This window comes from Octopus sinensis, unplaced genomic scaffold (genome assembly GCF_006345805.1).
Source record: "Octopus sinensis unplaced genomic scaffold, ASM634580v1 Contig02042, whole genome shotgun sequence".
NCBI lineage: Eukaryota > Metazoa > Mollusca > Cephalopoda > Octopoda > Octopodidae > Octopus > Octopus sinensis.
In genome coordinates, this window is record NW_021825323.1 from 742,925 (window position 1) to 762,958 (window position 20,034).

At 34.2% G+C, this 20,034-nt stretch overlaps 1 pseudogene; it reads right to left on the reverse strand.

The window, feature by feature from the left end:
* Positions 1-7,190: 7,190 nt before the first annotated feature.
* Positions 7,191-10,195, reverse strand: LOC115227176 (annotated as a pseudogene).
* Positions 10,196-20,034: the final 9,839 nt, after the last annotated feature.

Below are 20,034 nucleotides of genomic sequence, written 5' to 3' on the forward strand. Positions count from 1 at the left end.
TCAACTATCAACATTATCTTCTCCTAACTAACGAACTACTTCCTCTGCGATTACCGCCTGATCTTATTTCCCGTATTTTCAAAGTATTCTAGAAATTGCTGATGTCTTCAGTTGTTGAGAAAATCTGGAACTGAGACGATTTCTTTTATTGACTTTGCTTGGTTTTTGGGGATTCTTTACAAAGGAGACTCTTCTAATATTCTGACATTGTTTTATTTGGCATACTTGTGTGATGGTCTTGATTTGAGTTTGCTATAATGTATGCATGTTCATAGATTTTCGTGGTAGCTCTACTTTGTTGCAAGAGACTGATGTGGATAGTAATGGTCAATATTTTGTCATCTTTTATTTGTAGGGATGTACCAATTCGTCTTGCTGTTTAGAAAAAAGTCATGTTTTTCTTCATTTCCTTCAATAAATTCTGTAAATAATAAGATTTTATATTATTTTTATTAAAATAATTTTTTATTTTTGTTTATTTAGGGTCAATTGTTGAAATTGATTGATGACATGTATAAGCTGGAGGACACCGAAGGTGACCTTGTTTCTTCTCTTCAAATTGCCTTGGCGTCGATGACGAAGATTGGTTGTTCTGTCAGTAGTCAAACTATTGATCGTTGCAATAGCGACTTTAATTTGTCATTGGCTCAGTTTTTGGGCGCTATGATTAACGAGCCTTATATTTCTGTTTTTTTGGAGGATCATCGTTGTTCTTTCCGTGATCGAATTGGACAAGTCCCCATATAATTATTATAATATTTGATTTCATGGATTTATATTGTATTCTTTCAGATTTTTGAATAACTTATAGACCGTAGTCATTACTAACTTTCAAAGATAAGTATTTAATTAATTAGAAATAATGTTTCTTTAAAGTTTGATATACCGTTTGTTTTAAATCAGCAAAAATTTCAACATAAGGCATCACATTCTTAATTTTTCAAAAAGTATCATTCATCATCCACCTATTACATAATAAAATAATTTTTACTTAAAAATAAAGTGGTGTGTTAGATTTGTGATTAAAAAACCAGTTCAAAATAATTCAAAAGTGGATTGAACTATTTGTAAATCAGTATAAGAATAAAAGTTAGTCAATTATGTATCAAAGTACGTCTGGGGGGTAATCTCCAATTTTAGTCAATGTATAAATCTCGACGTATAAACAATAGACTTAAATTATTTTGTATTAATTTAAGTTAATTTTAAGAAGTTTGATGATCAAATAATGCAGGAATATAACCGGTTATTGTCTCTAAACAGGCTCTTCGGCGATAATATAGAAGAGTGTGTAATTTGGTGTCCAGAGAGGCGGTTGATCTCTAACACAATGAAATGCGTTCGCTGTAAAGTAAGACCTATATTCTCACAAATAGAGACGCTGTCGTTTATTTAAGTCAAGAAGAAACGTGGACAACGCAATTTGGTTATGCATTCCATGCAATACTTTTCGAAGTATGAGAACGAACAGCTGGTTTTGCAGTAAGTGATCCCTAAACTAATTTTAGCAAGTCATTTACCATTAGCGAAAATTTTGATGCTTACGTATATGTGAGCATTAAATTAACAGGGAAATCTCATCTCGTGAAATTTCGCAAAATACGATTACAGATTGGACGAACTTTTGCAGAGAACTTATTACGGTGTCTCTTGCAAATGCTCCTATTAAACTTAGGGGACTCGTGGTTAATGAAGATACATTACGTAATTCATTTAATTTTAATTTTTAGAAGAGTCGATAGTGGAAATCGACGAGTGTAAATTTTTTCACAGAAAGTACCATCGAGGTCATTGGCGACCAGGCCATTAGGTATTGGGTGGAATAGACAGGGAAACTAGAAAGTGCTTTTTTGAAGAAGTTGCAGGTTCTTTTTCCCATTTATCCTTTAGACAGAACAGCTGAAACACTTAATGAAGTTATCGTTCGACGAGTACTTCCCGGCATCCATATCATTACTGATGGTTGGGCAGCCTATAATGGGATTGCGCAGATTGGAGGAGGGATTTATTCACATTCTGTGATAAATCACTCCGAGCATTTTGTTGACCCTTTGGACCGCTCCATCCATACTCAAAATATTGTAGCAAATGGATGCGAGCGAAGAGAATGCTAAAGAGGCAATTTGGTAGAACTTGTAAATTTATTTTAGGAACATCGCGATTGTTGTTTGAGTCTTATTTGGACGAATTCACGTGGCGGACCTCGTTAGTTGATAAAGAGAAGATATTTCAAGAATTTCTGCTCCTAATAGTTAACAAATAGGATTTTTCGGCTTAATTTTTATTCTTTAAAAATATAAAAGTCCAGACAATCCAATAGACAATCCCATTAAAATTAACTTAAATTAATAAATAATGAAAAAATAATTAAAATCTATTGTTTATACGTCGAGATTTATACATTGACTAAAATTGGAGATTACCACCAATGATACCGCTCGTCTCAAAGGGAAGGGGACAAAAGAGAAAGGCTCCGAAATGAAGGCATGGTTTTTGATTTTACAATCCTCTGTCCTAGAAAGACGTGTCGCAGATTCGCCGCCAAGAGCTTTAGGAAAGTAGGCACGTAGGTGACTGCGCAGGTCACATCCTATACAAACGATTTTCCGCGTTTGGAAGGGTGTGTCTCGAACGCCCCGGTCCGGCTCCTCTGGAAGACCTTATCAAGCTGAACCTCTGTCCGTCTGTAAATGCCCCGTCAAAAGCGGCTAGCCACCCGGTGCGATCTTGTGTGGGCTTGTGAAAAGATCACCGAGCGAGGATGAGGTCCCTGGTCCAGAGGTAACGGGTCGGGCATAGTAATCGCTGAGGCATGTGACATATTAAGAACCGAAACACTAGCCTAAATAGAGAAAATTGAGTTTTTTAAGTCAATGCAACATTTGTAGTTGCTTAATTACACTCAAATATCAGTAATCTTATCCAATGAGGCGATATTAACGCGTTACCTAACGAGGCGGATAATCTTTATATTTGTACTCGAGATGGGTGCCTTAATGTCATTTGTGCAAATGGCTCTCAATCATGTTTAAATTTTAATCAGCAAGTCCTATTCTTTTTCGTTGGTTGTCTTTTTGGTTCTTATTTTTTCGAAGGACGTCTTTGTTTTTGATAAAAAATATATTAAAAATCAAATTTCTGATCTTTTTGATTTTGTCTTGTTAATCATTTCGTGGTATTTCTTTACAGAAAGTTTATAGTGGATTTTTCTGATATGCCTGTGCAAATTTCCATTCTGAGAAAAAGTTGCTTGACATAAATAGCATTTAAATGACTTAACTGTAATGTGAGCATGTTTGTGCCTCCATCTGGCTGCGTAACTACTGAAGCGTTGCCCGCATTTCAAACACAAAAAAGGATTTTCTGTTTCATGTAAAATTTGTTTATGAATTATCATATCTTGGTTTGTTTCGATAAGTTCTCCGCAAAAATTACATTTTGTGTACAACTCTGATTTTGAACCTTCGTTCCGAATAACCTTTGATGGTGTTATAAAAAATTTCAAGTTTGATATACCCGAGTCGCTATTATACAAATCTCCGCATAATTTATTTCCGCATTGTTGCATCATGTACTAGCGTTTGATACGGTTTTATAGCAGTCATAGGCGGTTATTTTAATTAAATAATTGATTAAATTTTATACACATTTAGACCATAAGCTTATTTGAGACCAGTCTTAGCTACAGTAGAATTACAGGAAAGCCCTATTTATAATGTTTTATGATAATGAACGAGATCACAATTGGAGTCTGCGGATCACGTTAAATTCAAAGATTATATTAAAAACTAAAACTGAGGTCGAATTATGCGCATTTTAAAATTCTGCATTCATTAATTTTACAAAAAATCATCATTAAAAATCCAATATATTGATAAATGTATAGATATCGACATTTTTTAATGAAGATTATATTAAAAATTGAAACTGAGGTTGAATATTTAAAACTATAGGCATGAAATCAATCCAACTTTACTCTATATTGGGACTGACGGATGTTTGAGGATTTTTTTAATTTTTTAGATGAGAATCCGTCTAAATGTCGATTACATGTCTCAAATTCAGAAATTTATACGTGATAAGAACAATCAATGATTAAAAAATGACTTTAAAGAACAAAAAACTAAGATGGCTTTTACAATGATATTCTTAAATGACAAGCAAAGAAAGCAATTGTTTGAGAAAACACAAAATGAAAGAAAGTGACTTAATTTGTGTGTGTATTCTTTCGAAAATTTATATTTTAAGTCATTTTTGAATCATTTGTAACTCGATCTATTTTTCAAACAATGAAAAAACATTGTTTTATGAATAAAAATAAAAGAATTAATGGTTTTTGTGTTATAAGTTGTCTTTCAAGTTATTTTAATAAAGTTTACTTTATTTAAAAACAAAGTTAAAAGTTTTAAATATTTACACAATGGAAAACCTAAAATAATTATGTTAGAGGGAAAATATTTTAGTTGTTTGTTATTGTTTTACGTGGGTTGTTTTAGATGGCAAGACTTAAAAAAATGCATCAACGTTCCTGGCCTCAAAATAAACAATTTGAAAAACAAACTCAAGAACAAATAGAAAAGTTCAACAGTCAAGTTCATTCCAGGATTTTTTCCTTAACCTATCATATAAAACCAGATAAAATACAAGAGAACGCGCCACATTTAATTACAGCAAGAAATATAAATAAAAAAAATAAAAAATCGAAATCTGAGTCAAAAATGTGCATTAATAAAAAAGCCTTTCAAACCTTAGTCAAAGACGTAGTTCGAGAAAAAAACTCCTCACTGAAAATATCTCTAAAAGCTCTATCAGCTCTACAGGTTTTAATTATCAATTTTTTGTTAATCGAATATTAAAAATTTAAATTTCAAACATTTTTTAGATTGCAAGTGAACAGTTCATGTGTGAGAAATTCGAGAAAGCAAATTTGTGTGCGGCTCATGCGAAAAGAATAACAGCCATGGAATCCGACCTAAAATTAGTAGGAAGAATAGAATGACGAATTTGTTTGGTTTTAAACGTTTTTTGTTATATTTGAACAACAAATAAAAACCTTTGATTTGCTTTTTTTTCTTTAATCTCAAAGAAATACAAACCCACTAATTCCGAACATAATCAGTTGAGATAGTTTTCAAACCCACTAATTCCCCACTTTTATATTATAAAACAAAAAAAATTAAGGAAAAATCAGTGAAATACGTACAACTGAAATATTTCAACATTAAATGATTTTTAGAAATAATTATTGTGTTATCATTTTGGTCTATATTATTCATCCCAGAAAACTAGAACTAATCAAAGCAATCTTTATAGGAAACACAACAAAATTTTCTGTCTTCAATTTTCTATATAAATAGTTTATCGTCAATGCTTGCGTTACTTAATGAATTAGCATGACTTGGACTAATCAGGATAAACAAAAGGGTACACTTAAAGAACTAATTACACAACGCCTTTATAACTCCTACCATTATGTCTTTCCAGGTGTCTGACCTGAAACCAGCACAGACAAACATTAATCTTTCGTTTCCTATGTTGCTGAAAAAATCTTGTTTTTTAAGCATTTACTAAACCTATGAAGAATTTACATTTATTTAAAAACCAGTTATGTGTAAAGAACAGGTGACCATAAAAATTCCGTACTAATTTCATTTTTTGCAACCTCTTGCGAAGCTTATCTCTTGCTTTCTTATCCTGATGACTTAGTAATTCGTCCAGCTAGTATTTTTACTCCCACTGTTGTCAAAAATCATATCAACGTTTTTTTCCCAAGTTTAAAAACTATTTGATAACTTCTGTATTCAAATAATTCGTCACTCTCTTCACCTTCAATCGGCGTCAATTCAAATTCTGCACCTAAAGTATATATATCCGCGTAGATAAATTCGAATTGCCAGTATGCTAAAAATTATAGGGTCCCCTTTGACCCGGGTGTATCTTTACGTTCTTATGTTGAACATATTTTATTTAGACATCATTCAGTTATGCCTGTCCTATTTGGTCTCCGTGTATCTTACAGAGCAGTTATCAAGCTCCAGAAATTAAAAATATGGGCTTGGATAACTATAATCGACTAATTACATTATGAGACCAAAATCATCAAGTGTACAACTACTCATATTCTTTTCCAACTGCTTTGATGATCTAATCCTCGCAAAAATCTAACTAAACAAAAAATCATCACAAATATTGTTGGCTTAAAAGAATTTTATTCAAAATTATACCAAACAAGTTCCGGAGGCATCCACAACTAAATATCTACTACTGGAATTAGACTTTTTGACAAAAACAAAATCTTGGTCGAATATTTTCTAAAAATTCACCCCCTTAGAATATTTTTCACGCAGAAATTGAAAATAAACATATTTTAATTACGCTGTGATCGCCATTATTTGCTGGAAACATACTCCTTCAACCATGATTAGAATGGAACATTAAACTGCCCAAATTATAGCTTTTCTGATATGACGACGCTTTGCGTCCCTTATCTGACAGCTTTCTAGCTGCGTGTTCTTAAATAGCTGAATAACTAGCATTTTTGGATTAAAATATTGACCATTTTCTACTAGTAAAACTTGTTTCTTCCAATTTCCATTTGTTCCTAAATTTAAAAAACTATTTTTTACATTAAGATCTGCGACTAAAAGATTTTAACAATTATTTAAACCTATTTTTGATTATAAATTAACCGAATTTTATGAATGAGGCAACCATGTTAAAGAATTGAATGAAGTGATCCAAATTAATGGATGCTACGTAAATGAATAAATATTCAAATTCTCATATTTAGTCGTTTTACATAAAATCTTTGAATCATACACTGTCTTGCTTGATTAAGTGCAATCTTTAAATCAAGTGGTACTTTTGCACGATCAAATATATTTGACGCGTTGAGATCAGAAGCGTTATTAACAATTTTAGACCAACGCTTGATCAGCACCGTCTCAGAGTTTAGTCATTATAAGATGATCTTAGGATTACACGGGTAGTAAAAAATAGAGAATTTATATTTATAAATATAGTGTCAATAAAAACATATTACTTCAAATTTCGTATTCTCTCACATCGAGTGATTTTCGAAAGCATTTTTTTGATCGTCATCGCCTTTACTCGAGCTGCGAAAACATGAGTCCAACACATTTTGACTATTTCACAAAAATTGTTCAATGCCTAATAAGATATTACGATACTTATACATAATCATCATTATTTGACGGCAAAGTTGGACGAATTTTTCTATCATAAACAAGCTCCTTCATTTGTTGTTGAGTCGGCGACTTATCGATATAATCATAGTAAGGAAGGATTGCTGGTGGACATTGATTGTTTCCTATCATTGTCCGAGATATAATTTCCCAAAAAACTAATCCCACAGCATATATGTCAGAATTGAGCAACGCGTCGAAATAATAAGAGTTTGGATCATTCACTAATAGTTCTGGCGCCATATAACGAAGTGTCCCAACAGAACGGTTCTTTTTGCGTTCTTCTTCCCCATTATATTCTTCACTTGTGATTGCAAGACCTGATAGATTATAATTTTACAAAATAACACTACCAAAGTCTGCAATACAACATGTGAGATCGTTTTTAATGAGTAGATTTTTACTTTTGATGTCTCTGTGAGCAATTGCTGGCCGTTTGTTAATTCCAACGAGTTTCGTATGAATAAATGCAAGACCCGATGCAATGCAAAGTGAGATTTCCAACATATTTTGTTTTGATAGTACTTTAGATCGCAAATAATCAAACAGAGAGCCATTTTCGTGATATTCGGTTATAAGACAAAACTTTTCTCCATTTCGTATTTTATCAGCAAAATATAAAGCAAGAATGTTGGAGTGCTGCAAAAATCTAGTCTGCATAAGCCTTAATTCAGAATTCCACGAATCTTCCTTATCAGATGCAAAAATTTTAATTGCCACAGTCTGTCCCTGCCATATTCCGCAATAAACATCGCCATATTTTCCATTGCTTATTCTTGAAATTAATTCTATTCTGTTTGCCTCTGTCCTCGTATAAAGTGGCTCAAATTCTGTGAATATTAAAAAAATTGTTTAAACCAGGAATTGTATTTACGCTTTGAAAATTTGCTGTTATTTTCTAAAAAAATAACATTTAAAATTCACCTTTTTTCTGCGATATTTTTTAATAAGTAAAAACAAAACAGATGCAACAAAAACTCCGACCCCCACTAAGAAGGATAGAATTATTACAAAGTTTTTATTAACTAAAGCTTATTATTGACATGAACGAAAACCTGGAGCTGAATTCGACACGATCAATTCAAGGTTATAATTACAGTAATCGTAATCATTACAGCAAACGAACAAAAATTCTTTATTTTTGGAACTGCAAACGGCCCACAGTGAAGTCAAGCCTTTATCTTGCATGCATCTACAAAAATACTTTTTTTTCATACCCATAGGTAAATTTTTTTTCTTCGTAGCTGTAATGCTTAAAACAGAAGCCATAAGTAAAACATGATTTATTTTCATCAAGATAGCATGTTGTATTCTTTACGTTCCCGAAATATATTGGATGTAATTTTATTTCTTTATAAATCAGGTTTAATAATTCTCACCATTAAACATTAAGAAAAAAATTATATATTTCACATAAATTTTCATTTTAACGCAGGAACGAACGATAAGAAACAAGCATGCACAAAAGACGGCTCTGTGGCGAATATAACAATTAAAAGACGGAAATTGATTAGATTTAATTGATATTGATTATTTCAAAATTGACAATCGAATTCCCGAGACTCACGCTTTAATCGATGGCCAATTTACCCCTCCAGAACCTACTGGTAGTCTGAAAATAATCGATCATATTTTTTCAGATAACTTGGTAACTAATTATCGGCGGAGGACAAGCTGGAATGGCAATTCCCACGCAAGATGGCTATTTTTTTTCAGTTTTCCTAAGACAGCTACGAATAGCCCATAATGGACTTTCTTTTTCCCTTATTTTATTTCGTGGGAGAAAAAAGAGGAACTTAATAAATGTCAAGAGGATATTGTGAAACACAAGCCGATGTAAAACATATATTGTCGTAATTAAATTAGCGTGTGTTAGGTAACATCATTTTAATTTTTGATAATTTATTTATAATTCTAATTAACGTATAGGAAAGTGACATAATTATTTAGTATTTAATTAGCAGCAGAGGATAAGATGGAATGGCAATTCCCAAGTAAGATGGCTAATGATATGCGTTAGAAAAGCCATGTCCGTTCCCGATGATCATTTCTCCTTCTGCTTACCAGGTTCCCCAGTTTAATAAGGAATTTTTTAGTTCTGGGACCGATTAATGTATTTCATTAAAATCGAAATTAAATTTGATAATCGTAAAGAATTTGTTTGAATACAACAATTACAGAATAATACCGTTCAGAGGTATTTTCAAGACTACAGAAAACAAGATTTTTGAAAAATAATGCAGGAACTTTAGCTCACTTGGAGGTAAATTGCAATCTTATTTTAGGGGTGTTTTACTATAGTCATGTAACTTACTAATTTTAACAGATATGGAAAATTTGCGTTATCATTGCGCCAGATTCATTCCCAATATCATTTTGGGGTGAACTAAATAAAGGAATATTTCAGAAACAAATTTTTTTAATAGTCAAGTTGAAAGGCTGAATTAACCTTTTTCTGAAAAAAACAAATTAAAATTCTGTTTTTAATTAGAATAATATTGTAATTAGGATAACTTATCAGATGTAAAGCCTATTTTCTCCAAGGGCTGTGCTGGTAGACACAATGTAGATATCTCAGATTACTTATTGCCAAAGACCGAAATTTCTATTCATAGTCAATTCAAAAAGGGTTTGATTTCCGAATCCAGGATCTTGAGTCATTCTCGCAAAATGGAAGTAACCCCATAAAGAAAATTGTATATAAAATGCTAAATACTGACTTAATAAAGTGATCTCGAACTATATATTATCTTTCTTATTTTCAAGCAAACTTTCCCATTAAGGAAGCACGGTATTACTGAATTAGTAGAAGACGACTTATTTTCAAGCATAAGTGACATCACGGATATAATTTATGCCGGGCAATGCTTATATAAAAACATTACGGGCAGCCCCTAACAAAGAGCAAAGGCTAGAGAATACGAAAAGAAGGAATTTAAAGAAAATTTAATTTTTTTAGCAATCTAAAAACAAAAAAAGACGATTAACATTTTATGCTCCTTTGAATATAAAATATCCAGAAAGGATGAGCTGGCACGCGTATCGAGTCTAATCGAAGACAGTCAAAATCTTGGAAGAAAAAATCTCAACTTACTACTCATGAAAATCGTTTCAACAAGACAACTTTTGCTTTAAACTAAGCAGGAAAAGATTTTAGTGGTTATACACATGAGTAACACACCTCACCCCATAAAGTAAAAAAGTGACATTCCCAGATTATTAAAGGCCAGCCTGCACGCTTATATTGTATAAACTTGTCATTAAGTGTGTAAATACAAAACCTATATACTATATTGAAGCTTTTATTCCGGATAATCAAATGGGAGCTAGAAGGCAATGCCAAGGCGCAAAGGAACTAACAGTGATAAACCAGCGTGTCAAAATTTCGTGAATTCTTACGTCGAAACGGAATTTCAAAGTGAATCGCAAATTTTATGAAAGCTTTAATCAGAAAATAAAATGTCATTTTCATACTCAACAATAAGAAAATTGGAACTTTAAAACTAGAAGACTCACCCTCTCCGCATTTCTTCACTCTGGTAATAAATCCGTTAAGCAGGAGCTTAAAATGAGGTTTCCGAAAACTTGTATATATCAAAGTGACCCGCTTGCAGTCTCATACTCAACCAACCATTGTTTATTGACGACCTGAAAATAAATCTTGAGAAGAAGGATACTGTTTTAAAAATAATGGAAGATGTCGATAAAAATTTTGATTCTGTTGACTTTAAAAGGAACACAGAAAAATCTAGACTAACTCGCTCTATGTGAAAGATACAAAATTTTTGTATAGTTGTGTTGGGTATTGTTACCTGGGAGTCTTTAAGGAAAGAGCTAGCAATGTCAATAAAAACAAGGTAATGTTAACAATTGCTTGCATTGTGAGGAAAAAGTCGAGAATCCTGCAAATTCAAAGTTAAGTATAATAAACCTCTTCAAAGCAATAAATGAATACGCACCGTCACTATGCAACTACTTATATCGGTTTGATAGACATCGAACCGTGTGAGTTTGAAGCTGTTGATCTAGTGATTCGCCGAATTTTAACCAATTTACGAATCCATTTGAAACCCATAAATAAAAATTGTATCTCTATAGAAATAGTTCTGAAAGAGGTCTAATTTCAATCTCTAATAAAAGCGAATGCATTCTATTTCATTTTTGTCAGACCTTGAAAGAAAAGCTGTGCTTCAGAAGAGCAAGAACCCCGCAACTCTTGATAAAAGGAAAACACATATGATTACGATTGCAAGATTTCTTGGGGCAATTATTTCCTCTCATGTTGTCACACAATTGGACGTACCTCACTGCATAGCGAACTAAATCAGATATCCGTCGGTCACTCTGTAATGCTGGATTTCACTCTCCGGTATTTAGCCGAGCAAGTCTCCCTAGCTATGATCAGAGGTAGTGACAAAAATAATCAAATAACCTCTTCATTTAAAATAAGTTGTATAAGTCATACACAATTTTAGGTGTACACATTTAAGTATATGTTGCTAATTTTAAAATTAAGAAAGGCAAAAAGTTAAAAGTACATATAGTTCAGTCGGTTGTGACAAATAGCCGTGTTGAAATAAGAGTAGACACGACGTTTCAAACTGACAGTCACGTTAAAACCAGATATTTGTGTGTTTGATAAAAAGAAAAATTAGATAACGAGTATTGGATTCACATTTCCTTTGTATACGAGTATTCCTCCTTTGTATACCAGAATATCCTTTCCGAATTAAAATCACAGTGAATGATAAAACATAATTTTCAATACTATAAAGCATCCAAACATAATTTTAAAATTTAAACTATTTTTGGTATTTCGTTCATCTCAATTAATAATATTTTTCGGAACTGATTCAAAAGAAACACATTACAAACAAAAAAATCAAAAATTAAGCTAAATAAGTTAACGATCACTATTCGGAGTATCTACACCAGCAATACCGACTTTTAAGTCACTGATAGGCAAATCATTCTTGGTTACTTGACATGATTCTAATAAATTCGCTGAATTAAGTCCGTCTTCATTAAGATTTATGACTTGGTCAGCTGGTCTGTTTTTCTCATCAATTATATCAGCCAGACTCATTTCATCACCAGGAGTGTATGACTCTTTGTCAACCTGAATTTCTTTCTCATCAATTAGAGATTTCATGCTGCCATCCAGACTCAATTCATCATCAGCAGTGTATAACTCTGTGTCAGTTTGATCTTTATTCTCGCAAATTTGAAATTGAATGCCACCATTCTGACTTGTTTCATCGTCAACAGACTTTAACTCTTGCTCATCTACATTGTCATTCGCATCAGCTTGAAGTTGCTTGTTATCATTAAGCTGACTCACTTCATCCTCGGTAAAATTTACACTTTGTGGATTGTTCAAGGAGTCATTTTGAATTTCAATGTCCATAGTTTCAACAATTGGACTCTCCTTCTCACAACATAATTCATCAACGTCGACTTGATCATTCTGACTTTCAATTTCAACAGTTTGATCACAGTTTTCGTGGGTATGATCGTCAATTTCAACATTGGTTTGATCTTTTTGAGGCATATTTTCGACTAGCATCGAACTTTGATTAGTTTCTTGTGAATCCAAGTCCACAGTACTTTCTTTGATGCTATCTGACGAAGAATTTTCTTTACAGGCCAGAATACACGAATGTATTCCTCCAATCGCAAAGTGATCGATCTTAAATGAACTAAAAACTAAATACAATTAAAAACCTCATCAAGTCTATTTTCACAGGAGAAGGAAGTGGTATATTCATCTTATCTCCGGTGTCTCCTTGACCCAAAATTGCGGAACAAGCACCCCAAGAATATAAAACGTTGTCAGCTCCAAGTCCGAATGAGGTCACAGGACCACAGCCGCATTGAACGAATTTAATATCACTCATAACTTGAACAGGCTCAGTTGACGATTCTTCACGTAATTCCACGATGGTAACCCCCAATTGGCCATAGGTATTTCGGCCAGAAGCAAAGAGTTCACCTAGAAAATAGAAGTAGTAGTTTTCAGACAGTTTTTGGTCAAAAATAAGGTATGATGGTCTCCAACAGCAACTTGAATGATTTCAGAAGGAAACTGATAATTTATTTTCTCAGGCGAAAAACGATCTTCGAAATCTCCGATTCCTTTGATTGAAAAATATAAAAACAAACCAAGTTGACCGTAGTTGTTAAGTCCACATCCGAAAAGGATAGATTCCTTTGAAGGACCACGGCCAACCATAAACGTGTTTCTGCTCCCACACCATATTTTTTCGATGATTTTAGGTTTCCTTACCTTGAGAGGGGAAGCAGTCAAATACGAATCTTGAATATTTTAAAAATAAAAAACCAAGCCAATGGTCTTTGAATCTCTGAGAAAAATAGACAGGAATTCGGCACAACTGGCCGACCTCAGGACATCCTAAAATATTATTCTAACAGGAGACCAATCGTAAAAAGATTCCCATCCATGGTCAACATCCCCAAATGATTGTAACCTGCAGAAATTGTTTTCACAGGTGCTTGAGTTGGAAGGAGTTTTAAAGTCATTTCAGTTACTTTCCCTTTAGCTAGTAATCCAAAATTTCCATCTCGATTCTAAAAAAATACAAAAACTGACAACCCTAAATGCCCCGCAGAGATACACATTGCCTTCTTCACTCAGAACGGCTGTAAAATTATCACCTGCTGCAATATCAACAGCATTGAACTCGAGTTCAACTCGAAAGGGCAGTTCTTCACACTCATCGCCTTCTCCGGATCTCCCAATGGCGCCATCATCATTACATCCAAAAGTAACAATCTGAGAAAATCAACAAAAAGAAATACTGATGAATCAGAGAGAAGGGCCACAGTGTGCATGCCACCACAAGCTATTTTGACAACATTAGCATCAAATTTTTCAAATGGGACAATTCTGGCTTCAAAGAGTTCATCAACGGTCTCTCCCATGCCCAATTGACCTGCGATGTTACTTCCGATTGAATAAATGCGAGATTCCACCACGGGCTTTGTTTGAGTGGTGATTTCAGCTAAAACATCAATTTAAGACATTTATTACACTCTGAAGTCTTTTTTTTCTTGCTTTTCTTTGTTGTTAAAATGGATGCTGTACGACGCTTAGGCATAACAAACAGATGAGCAAAGTATCAGCTGATTAAAAAATTCAAATTAAACAATATATTAATAATTTTTACACATAATATATGAAAATATATGAAAATATTTTTTTAAACTACACAGCTATTAATGTTTTTTATCATACAGATCAGGCCATCGTTAATGGCCCAAGAATTATCTGATTCAATTATGTAAATAACTTTTCGTCAGTTTGATCTTAATCGATCAGGCTTAGTTGTCCGATTCTCCTGTAGCTTGATATAAACTTTTCTGTTTTGTTCTCCGCTGTTTGAGTTCAAGCTCTGTCCGATCCCAAAAGGTCTCTCCTGTCCAGCAGATCAAAGATGCTTGTTTTGTGCATTTTGATTTTGGTTATCTGGTGATCCCCTTCCTTGTGCCACTCCGCATGAGGTGGATTGCTCATCCATTATTCGTGCTGCCAAAACTAAACTGTTGCAAGAGGACGTAGGTGAGGCTGTTCGTTTAATCTCTTCCGATATGCCTGTAGCACCTCCTTTTAAGGCTGTTTATTTGGAATTGTGTCGGAAGCACCCAGAGGACTTTAAAGCTGCAACTGTAACGAACTCAGCTGATATTTTGTTGTTAACCACTTCTGAAGTTGCAGCCGCTTTAGCATGCTTCCCACTTAGTAGCAGTTGAGGGATTGACGGTATAAAGTCCATTTATCTGAGGGACCTAATATTCCCTCTGATGGTCGATTCGGGCAGGGCCTCATTATGTTCGATAAATTGGCTCTGTTCTCGAATTATTTCTGCCTCTATCCCTGCTGTGGCAAGGGATCTTCTGTTTTCTGCCAATCTAACAGCTCTCCGCAAGGGCTATAATGGATTACGCCCGTTTGCAGTCGGCAGTGTATTCACTGCCTGCAAAAATAATGTCACATCGCGTTATTCTAAAAATGAGCAAGGAGTTCTTGCTTTTCCAATTCGGCGTTGGTGTTAAAGAGGCTCGTGAAGCACATGCTTCTCGATAGCTGTCAATTTCGAAGCTTAAAAATGTCCCACTCCTCCTCAAACTTGATGTCAAAAACGCTTTCAATAGTGTCAAGAGGGACAACATGCTCGAGATTGTCGCAGAACGCTATCCCGAACTATTTCCAATTGTTTCTCTTGCCTACTCTACGCCGAGCAGCCTGCTTTTTCCAGGTAAAGTCATCAGGTCAGAATGTTGGATCCAACAGGGTGACCCCCTCGGTCCCCTCTTATTCGCTGTTTGTATCGACCATGTGGCACGCAGCATTTCTTTGCAAATTAATTTGTGTTATTTGGAGGACATCACTATTGGTAGGTCTTTGGAAGTAATAATGGAGGATTCCTCGAGGATAATATTTGAATTCGATAAAATTGGATTCTCGGAACCACTAACGCTTCAGAGTGTTGCCTTTTTGGCCCTTTAGAGGAAAATTGATAGTCTACGTATAACCGCTCTTCATGATCTTGTGATTCTGGGTTCTCCAATTTGTAGCAAAGGGAGTTGCGAAGGCCATCAACTCGCAACGTGAAAAGATTTTGGGCCTTTGTTCTCTAATTCGTGCTTTTGAGTCCCATTTTGGGTTGTTTTGCTCAAAATTTTTTATACATTCGGCGTCTGACTTATCTGCTCCGTACATAACCGTGTTTCCGCTCGCATGAACATCTTTTGGCTTTGGATCATGCTGCTGCTGTGTCGTTACAGCTCCTTCTAAATACTTTGTTCACTGAAGTTGGTCGCTCTCGTGATGCGCTGTTTTTGGAAATTTTGTTTGCTCTGTTCCCAATAACACACTTGAACTTTGCGAGCTATTGGAATATCCAGCTGCTGTTCACGAATGGAGATCTTTCGGACTTGACCTCCCTGAGATTCCTTCCTTACAGAAGAGTCGGGATGTCATCAGGTGTTCTCATTTAGTGGAACGTTTTCGCTCGCAAGCTGACCAGATGCAGTTGACGTTCTTGAACTGCGCCTACCAGCTTCATTCTGGGGATTGATTTAATACTCTCCCACTGGCGTCTAATGGTCTGCTCTTGGGGGATGAAGCCGTTTCGCCGGATTCCCGTCTACTGTGGAACTGGTTGTACTACTTCGAAACGACGGAAAACGTCCTGACAGGATAATTACGTAGGTCACTCGTTTGGGACGTGACGTGTGTGGATTCTTTTTCCGAGACGCTGTTGCTCTGGACAGCATATTCTTCAGGATACGCTTGCGCGCTTGCGGAGGAGAGGAAGAGGTCGAAATACGTACTCCTTTCTGACGCTTACGAGTTCTTGTCCCTTACTTTTGAGACCACTGGCGTGGTTGGTAAGGAGGCCGAGGAGTTTTTGTGAATGAAGACGAATGACCGGAGGGAGACGAGCTGGCTCTTCCAGCGCGTATCAGTCTCTATTCTACGCGGGATCTGCCTCTCAATTCGTAGTGCTTCGTCGTCGGACTGATTTCCAGGTCTACGGCAGCCTGAATCGATCAACACCCTTATTTTGACTTTCTAATACTTAAATTTTTGTCTAAAAAATTATGTAAATATATTATCGATGGAATAGTTCTTGTTTCTCTCGTATTTCAAAACAAAACAAAACATTTCTTGTTTCTCTTTTATTTCAAAAGGTAACAAAATACCTCGTTTTCTTATGTCTGGTCAAGTCTGTAAATACGATCGGAGAGATGGTAACTTACAAACATATTAGATTTGTATATCAATGTGCTCCGGGGGAATTATCGAATATAAGAACAATTTTATATTCGCCATCATTCTTTGTGTTGGTATTGGATCTTTTGAGTCGAATGTTAAATGGAAAATACCTGAAAGTAACAATTGGGAATCAAAGACATGGTCAGCTTGTTTATGCAACAAATCACCTTCTATTTATGGATGATATTAAATTGATCTCCTATTGTCCAACAAAATCACACGCCAAATAACCAACCGCCAAAAGCTAGACTCCTAATCGAACTGACAATCAACTCGATAGAAGCCTGATGCATTATCCTTCAGACCATATGGCTTTTTTTGTATTTTACATGATATTTGAGTGTCTAGCACATTTTAACAAAACTCTGGTCTACCGTGTTGCATGGTCGTGTGTATCCAGAAACCTAAATCCTTGTCTATGAATACTTTCTTAGTCGATGCGTTGGATGAATATTTCAAAAAGAAAAATAGCAACGTTCTGAAAAATAAAGTTATAGAGAAAATTCACAAAGAAGCATCCAAGAAAATTGGAAACTTTACGAAAACTAAATTAAACTCAGTAAACTTATTCAAGGCTATAAACAAACACTCACTCTCTTTTTATAACTATTGCATTAGACGGTTATATTTTGCCCGGAAAGTTTGAACAAATTAATACAAATTCTTGAGAGAGCCTTTTCCTCTCGAATCTTGAATTAAACATAAAAAAGAGGGAAATAACGCAGAAGAGGCATACGTTGTCTCGTTAACTTTCTCTCTCTCTTTTTTTGGCTTTTCCATTTTAATAAAAAAATTCATTTATTCATTCGTCGAATCTTGATGGACAGTTATATACACTTGAGAAGAAAGACTTTATCGTTCACTTTAAGAAATGCACTTTAAGAAATGAATTTCTTGAATCAGTTAGTAATAACGCGAAAAGAGTGCTCCTCCAATTTTATGATGATTTGAATCATAAGGAAAGTTATTGCCTAAAAAGAACAAAAATCCTGGGTAATTAATTTAAAGAAAACATGTATTCCACCAAATTCCCCCAGGACTATAGCAAGCTTGTGGCTAATGCAACTTGTTTTTTTAATAACGACGAAAATATGCGGTTGGAAAACAAATTTTAGAGCTTCAACATTAATGCTTAATACACCAACACTAATGCGTGATGAGTCAACACTATTGATTAATGCGTCAACACTAATTTTGTGCTCGAAAAATTCTATAAATACAGACACTGCAACAAATCCAAAAAAACCTTTGGTCGCCTTGCCACCAGGCGTGGACGCATGTTTTACGGCCACTACCCCGGAGCCCATAATAAAGTGATCAAATTCCGAGCTTTTGCATTTATGTCAAAAATATGGAATAAAAAAGTCAAAAAATTAAAAAACCTATGGAGTCCAATTTGTTGGCACCAACGAATTTGTGATAATCCGAGTTGAAACAATTTTCCGACAGATACTGCTATCTTAAATAAAAAATTCGGAATTTTTGTTCACGACAAATCAAGCAACGCAATTAAACTTATCGAGATGGGGATCATTTCACAAAATTTTTTCAAGTAAGTCGAAGTGGAAAAGTTCAACAAATACGATTTTCTGGAAAAATGAATTTGAGGCAATTCACCGGAAAGAAATAAAATTTGTCCCTGTTGTTATGATCTAGGACGGAATAGTATCAAAATTCTTCAAAAACCATTTGGAAGCAGTCGGAGTGGACGTCACAAAAAGCAAAAATATGTGAAAAATTTTAGGATTATTTTCATATTTTCATAATATAAATTTTTTAATGACCAAAGAAAACAGTGTAACCACTGACTATTGACAATTTAAACAAGCGATTCAAAAAGGTTAAAAACCATCGAGCTCAGTCGAGGTTTTAGAAATCAAAGGTGTGTATTGAGGTGGTTACCACAATATGAATTTCGACTTTTATTTAATAAAACAAATCAAATATTCTAGTCCAGGTCAAGAAAGAGATTATTATCGTGTAATGTCTCCAGATCGGGTCACTGACAGACACCAATGCGCACACAATTCCGATCCATAAAAGTTCCCATAATGGAATAACGTTTATCGACTGTCTCTAAAAATTTTTTGTTGTAAATAATAATAAATAAATTTTTGTTGTCGTTTTTAAAGATTTAAAAATCAACAAAATTTAATTTTTTTAACAATAATATCACACTTAATTATTAAAATATTTCATAGATAATAAATAGAACATGCTAATTATCTTTTGTTTGACTGCTGTATTTCAATTTTCAACACCAATCGAGTTATGATTGGATAAAACTATTTTAGTGTTCCAGAATATACAATAAATCTCGATTTGTCTCCTCTAGAGAGATGGAGAGAGGTCCTTACTGACAAAAACGAATCAGTTGAACTAAAAATAATAATTTTAGATTTGGGCAATTAAAGGATTTATCGAAAAATTGATAAAAGATGTCCCATTTGTTGGAAAAATTATTTTAAAGAACATCAACCATTTGGATGTAGAGTTATAAATTTCAATAATTAGAACTATTTATACAAAATTCCGATTAAATATCAAAACGAAATTAGAGCAGCACATGAAATTACCAAAATTGACAGGGGTTAGTCTTGGTTTTTTTATCGAAGGGTGGTTGATTATGATGAATTTTTTAATGGAAATAACCACGTTTTGTACTTCAATCGTGGCTAAGAACTCGAATGGAGGTTCTTCTTTTTATTTACATAATATAGAACAATTTTTTGCTAGAAGTCTCGATTTTGGTTTATTTGGGTTTATTTTTTTAATATTGACTAACAAATTTAGATTTGATTTTGTTAAACGATCATTTCCAATGGTCGATTATATTAGAAATCTTACAGTTATTACACATTTTTACAGAGGAGGGGAGCCCTTGTTCACTTCTATAACCTCTGCCGGATATTTTGGGGTAATTACCGGACTTAAAAATGTTGTTTTCTAAATTTATATATTCAGGGAAAATTCGCTGTGAGTATAAATCAGAGAGTTGAGCCTCTAAAACAACCTCCTGGCTTTATTTGT